We start from the raw sequence: 6000 nt of genomic DNA, 5'->3' as shown, positions 1-6000 counted from the left end.
CCCGAGATTGAATATTTAAAAAACAAAACTACAACAAAGACATGCCCAAGACTGGATGGCTTCACAAGTGAATTCTACAAAACATTTTAAAAGATTAAAATACAAACTCAAACTCTTCCTAAAAAATGGAAGAAGAGGAAACATTTCCTATCGCATTCTATGAGGCCAGCATAACGCTGATAAGCGAGCAGACTAAAACTTCCCAAGCAAAGAGAACTACAGACAAATATCCCTTATGAAAATAGATGCAAGAACTTCAAGATTATAGTAACCAAAGTAAAAATATTTCTACTTGCTGACATCATGATTTTATAAATTCTTAAGGAATAAAAATAGAAGCAAAAAGAAACTGTTAGAGCTAATAAATGAGTTCAACAATGTTACAGGATACAGATTAACACTCATCTATCAACTGCCATTCAATACAACTGTAGAAATGAAAGTTTATTATAATTCTGTAGAAAGGAGCAACCTGAGGAAAATTATTTGCAAGAGCATTAAAAAGAATAAAGTACTTAAAAAATATTTAACCAGGAGGTACTAGACTTGTACTCTGAAAACCACTAAACATTTCTGAAAAAATAAAAGCTAAAGAAGTCATAAATAAATGAAAATCTACACCATGTTAATGGATTGGAAAACTTATGATAAGATGGCAGTACTCTCTAAAGTAATCTGTATGTCCAATGCAATCCCTATAAAATTGCAACAAATCTTTCTTGCAGAAATGGAAAAGCTGGCCCTAAAATTCATATGGAATTGCAAGGAATAGCCAAAACAACGTTGGAAAAGGTGAACAAAGTTAGAAAACACACTGCCTGATTTTTAGTCTTACTATAAAGCAGTAGTAATCCAACCGTGCATCATTGGCATAAAGATAGACATAGACCAGTGGGATAGACTGAGAGTCCAGAAATAAACTATATCTATGGTCATATGATTTTCAACAAATGGTTGAAATTCAGCAAATGGTAAAGACCATGGAATGTGGAAAACAGTGTTTTCAACAAATGGTGCTAGGAAAACTGAACATCCACATGCAGAAGAATGAATTTGGATCCTTACCTTATACCATATGCAAAACTCAAAATGGAGCAAACCTAAATTTAAGAGCTAGAACTATAAAGTTCTTAAAGGGGTAAATATCATGATATTGGATTTGGTAAAGGATTCTTAGATATAACATCCAAAGCACAAGCAAGAAAAGAAATAATAGATAAGTTCATAAGAATCTATTAAGACTTCATAAATATGATAAACTTTTGTGCATCAAAGGACACTATTAGAAGAGTGAAAAACAACCCATGGAATGGAAGAAAATATTAGACCTGATAAGCATCTAATATTCAGTATACATAAAGGATTAATAGAACTGTGATGGTCCTCCATGTCAATTTGGCAAGGTTATAGTTCCCGGTTACTTAATCAAACACATCTACAATCAGTTGACTAAAGAGGATATTACCTTTGAAAATGTGAGTGGGTCTCAGTCATTCAGTTGAAACCTTTGAGAGGCACCCACAGGAACCCTCTGTTCCCTCCAGTTCCATCCAGGTCCTACCTGTTTTCAGAGATGGGTGTAAATAGCCCTTCCTCTGGGAAGTTGTCCTTGATGCCAGCCCACTTCCCCCATCTACCAATTCAATGGGTCTCCCACTTCTGTATTATCAAATTCTCCCAGTAAATGTAAGACTTGGGACGGAGCAGGGAGTGTCCTGCACAGAGGGTCTCTGATTTCCACTCCTCTACCACTCTCCCACAGCGAGTACCACAGCTGTCCACCTTATTCCTTTTCTAGAGGAATATTTCTTTTCTGGAGGTTGATCTGATTCCCCTAGGAGGCAGACGGCTAAAGTCCATCAGAAAGAGCCCCCTAGCCCATCACTAGTACTCCATCCTCGCCCCTTTCATGTTGCACTACCACCAAGGCCCTTGAGGGGGCAGTGCACACCCAGAAAACAGGACTTGGACCTGGCCACGCTGTGGACTCCAAAGCTGGGGGGACACGGGAGCTGAGACTCAGGGACCTTCTAACCCAGTCTTCTCTGATGACAGACAGAGAGACCAAGGCCTCAGTCAGGAAGAGACTTGGAGGAACCCACATCTCTTTCTCCTCCATGGCACCATCTGAGGGGAAGGCTGACTCCAGCTCCAGACCAAAATCTCCTGCATCTCTGCTGCTTCGCCAGCTAGGAAACCGGGATGGGTGTCTTATGTCCCTGATCCAGCCATTTGGACCCAAGGCTAGGCAGCCCGTTCGTCCACTTGGTCCGTGGGAGTCCCCTGCAGTGCCCATCCTTGGTGAAGGCAGGGTGCCCTCTCCTGGGAGATGGAGGGAAGACCAGAGGAGCAGCAGGGGCCCAGCTTCCTGAGGACAGGCTAGGCTGGTTTAGTGAAGAAAGGAACTCCCACCCGCCCCACCAGCCTGGAAGAAGCTAAATGCCAGCGGGATGGACCAGCATGGAAGCCAGACACCTGCTGATTCTGCCGGTGCAGCATCGCCTCCTGGAACAGCCAGCTGTTGCCACTTTATCCCATTACCAGGGCCTCCTGCCCCCAAACTGTCCCCCACCTGCCCACGGACCAAACAGACCCCTCTTCCTGTTAATCTAGACAAGACAAAACTGGAATTTTTCAAAGATACCTTAAGTGAGAAATGAAACGGCACCACGTCTCGTGCCCCTCTCCCTCTCTCTTTCTAGACTTCCAGACTCCACTCTGCCTCGATGAGCAGCTCCCAGCTCTGTGAGTCGATGAGCAGCTCCCAGCTCTGTGAGTCGTCTTTGCCACCAGCTGTTGAAAATTTGGGGAACTCTTCCTCAGGGGAGGGAAAAGGAAAGAAGGAAGGAGAAATTTGTGAATAATGGAGGGGGTGTGAGTGTAAATCCCTTTTATTTGAGAACCCAGATGATCCAAACTGTCGAGATGAGGGTTTCCACCTGGTTCCTCTGAGCTCTAAGGGCTCCGTGGGCCTGGGGGGAGCCCTTGTGTTGGCCGCCTGGGGCCTCCACTCCCATTTCTTCTGAGCAGTTCTATTTTGAGTAAATTTTGTTTCAAACGGACATAGTTTGTTGCTATAAAGGAAACACTTGAAAATCTCTGATTTGTCTCAACCCAGTCTCTGATATTTAAGGAAACGGATTTTTGAAGCAGTCCTAGGGAGGCTTAGAGACCGCATCCACCAGCCCAGTCCCTGTCCCCAGGGTTCGCTGCCTCCCAGGAGGTCTGGGCAGTTGAAAGAGGGGGCAATGCCAGCCTTATGGGAGATTCCTCATCCACCTGGTGCTCCTATGGAGAGAGGCCTACACACCTGGAAACTTCTCCCCATGTCTTCTTCAGATGGTGAGTGGAGGTGCTCTGCAGAGCAGAGAGGATGGCGTGCAGTGAGGAGGAGTTCCTGAGGTTTGGCATTCCTGGGGAAGGTAAGAGAATGAGCTATGAGGTGGGGAGCTGGAGCCCGGCTTGCTCCAGCTGAGCCTTTCAGAACATACTGCTCACTGGACCAGTGGCTCTGCCCAGGATGTGAGTTCTTTGCCATCCCCCCACCAACATGCCACCTCTGAGTACCCCAAGTTCTCCGGAGCTATGCAGGCACCCCCAGTGCAATCAGGCAGGTCTACAGACTGCTGGACCTGATGGGCCTGGAGAGTCTTGAGAGGAAGCTTCACTTTTCTATTTCTCCCCCAGCTTTAGGATGTATTGTCAAATTTTAAACTTTCATAATTTTGTCATATTATGACTGAGCCTGAGACATTTACCCAGGAATGGAATTTTGGGGTCATTGAGTATGTGTAAGTCCATTTTTAGGAGATACTATCAAGAGTTTTTGAAAGTGGTTGTAGGAGTTTACACACATAGCAGTGTATGAGAGTTCCAGTTGCTTCACATCCTCACCAACACTTGGTATTGTCAGCATTTTTCAGCCATTCTGGTACACGTGTAGTGGTGTTTCATTGTGGTTTTAATCTGCATTTTCCCGATGAGTAATGATGTTGGGCAGCTTTTTATGTACCTGTGGGCCATTTGGTTATCTTTCTGTGAAATGCCTAGTCAAATCTTTTGCCCATTTCTTTTTTCAGGTAGATTGTCTCTTTCCTCTTATTAATTCACAGAAATTAGTTACGTATCCTTTGTGAGGCTTTTTCCAGATAAATATATGACACGTATTTATTCTCCTTCTGCTCTTTCTTACTCTCTTGAAGGCGTCTTTTGATGAAGTGAAGTTCTTAGTTTTAATAAGGTCCAGTTTATTAATTTTTGTCTTTATGCCCCAAGGTCAAGAAAATATTCTCCTATGTTATCTAATACAAATGCTATTATTTTAAATTTCCACATTTAGATTTTAAATCCACCTAGAATTGATTTTTTGTTCATGGTGTAAGGTAGGAGTCAAGATTAATTTCTTTCCCATATGGATAACTAGTGACCCTGGGCTGTTTACTATGACTATCCTCTCCCCATTGCTCTGCCGGGCCTCTTTAGTATATACAACATAAATGTTCATATGTGTGGGTCTGAGTTGGACTCTCTGTTTCTCTTTGTGTTTATTCTTGCGCTACTACAGCACATTGCCCTGATGATTGTAACTTTATTCTAAGGCTTAATATCTGGTCGTGTAAGCTGTTCAAGTTTATTCTTCTTTGAATTGTCTTGACTATTCTTGGCCATTTGTACTTCTATGGAAATTTTGAAATCAAATAGTCAGTGTCCACCAGACATCTGCTGAGATACTTTATTGTGATTGTATAAATCTATGGATCAATTTGGGGAGAAGTAACATCTTAACAATACATAGCAAAACAAACAAACAAATAAAAACACCAAAGAAAACCCAATCCAAACAGTCATAATAAAAAGGAAGAAATGATAAACTGTGAATATTTGTAATTCATATTACAAAGGGGCTCACATGCCCAATATACAAAGAGTTCCTAGAAACTGATAAGAAAAAGAACAGACACACAGTAGAAAAATTGGCAAAAGACATGAACCCACAGTTCACGGAAAAAGAAATGTGAATAGCCTTAAGTATATGAAAATATGAATAGACTAGAAATAGAAATGCCTACATATGTTCACCATGCAAAAGAATGTTCAGAGCAGCATTATTTGGTAATTCTCTAAACTGGAAACCGCCCAAATGTGCGTCAATAATAGAAAGGATAAATACGATGGGTTATATTTTTGGTAATGGGATATCAGAAATAAAAATGAACTACAGCCACATTCAAAAATATGTTTGAAACTTACAAACGTAATGAAAGAAGCCCAACATAAAAGGGTACATTCTGTATTATTCCATTTAAGTTCAAAAACAAGCAAAACTAATTCATGAGTTAGAATATTTGTTACCCTTGGGGAGGAGAGGGCAGTGACTTGGGATGGGTACATAAAGGGGGCTTCTGGAGAGCTGGTAATGTTCTATTTCTTGTGGGTACTGGTTACCAGGTGTATTCCCACTGGATAATATATTAAGCTATACACTTATGATTTCAGTACTTTTCAGTATGTGTGCTATAGTTCAACACACAAATCCTATCAGTTGGATCCAGAACTTTTTTTCTCGTTAGTCCCAAGGTCAGATGACATAGTGTTTGGTTCAAAACTCTGGAATTACATGGTCAAGATTCACATCCTGGATTTAATCACTTCTTATCTTGGAGATCTTGGCCAAGTTACCAACTCTCTGAGCCTCAGTTTCTTCATCTAATTACAGTACCCCTCTCATAGTTATTGAGAGTATTAAACCCTCTCAATAAATATTAGCTCTTGAGGTGGTCCTTGTTGGTTTTCTTTCTATGGACTATGGAGAAGATGGACGATGGACTGTGGAAGAGGAAGGAAAAGCATGAAGTTCAAGTCAAGAGACATTTTCAAAGTGAAGACTGAGGGGGAAGATACAACGTTGAGGTGCAGGAAAAAGAGTCCAAAGGCTTGGCTTCACTCCTTCCATTCCCTGTCTCTCACCTCCTTGCCCATCTCTAACACGGGAGGTGGACT

The sequence above is a fragment of the Globicephala melas genome, chromosome 6 (genome assembly GCF_963455315.2).
Source record: "Globicephala melas chromosome 6, mGloMel1.2, whole genome shotgun sequence".
NCBI classification, from domain to species: Eukaryota; Metazoa; Chordata; class Mammalia; order Artiodactyla; family Delphinidae; genus Globicephala; species Globicephala melas.
The sequence above is the reverse complement of the archived record's forward strand: the minus strand, read 5'-3'. Positions refer to the sequence as shown.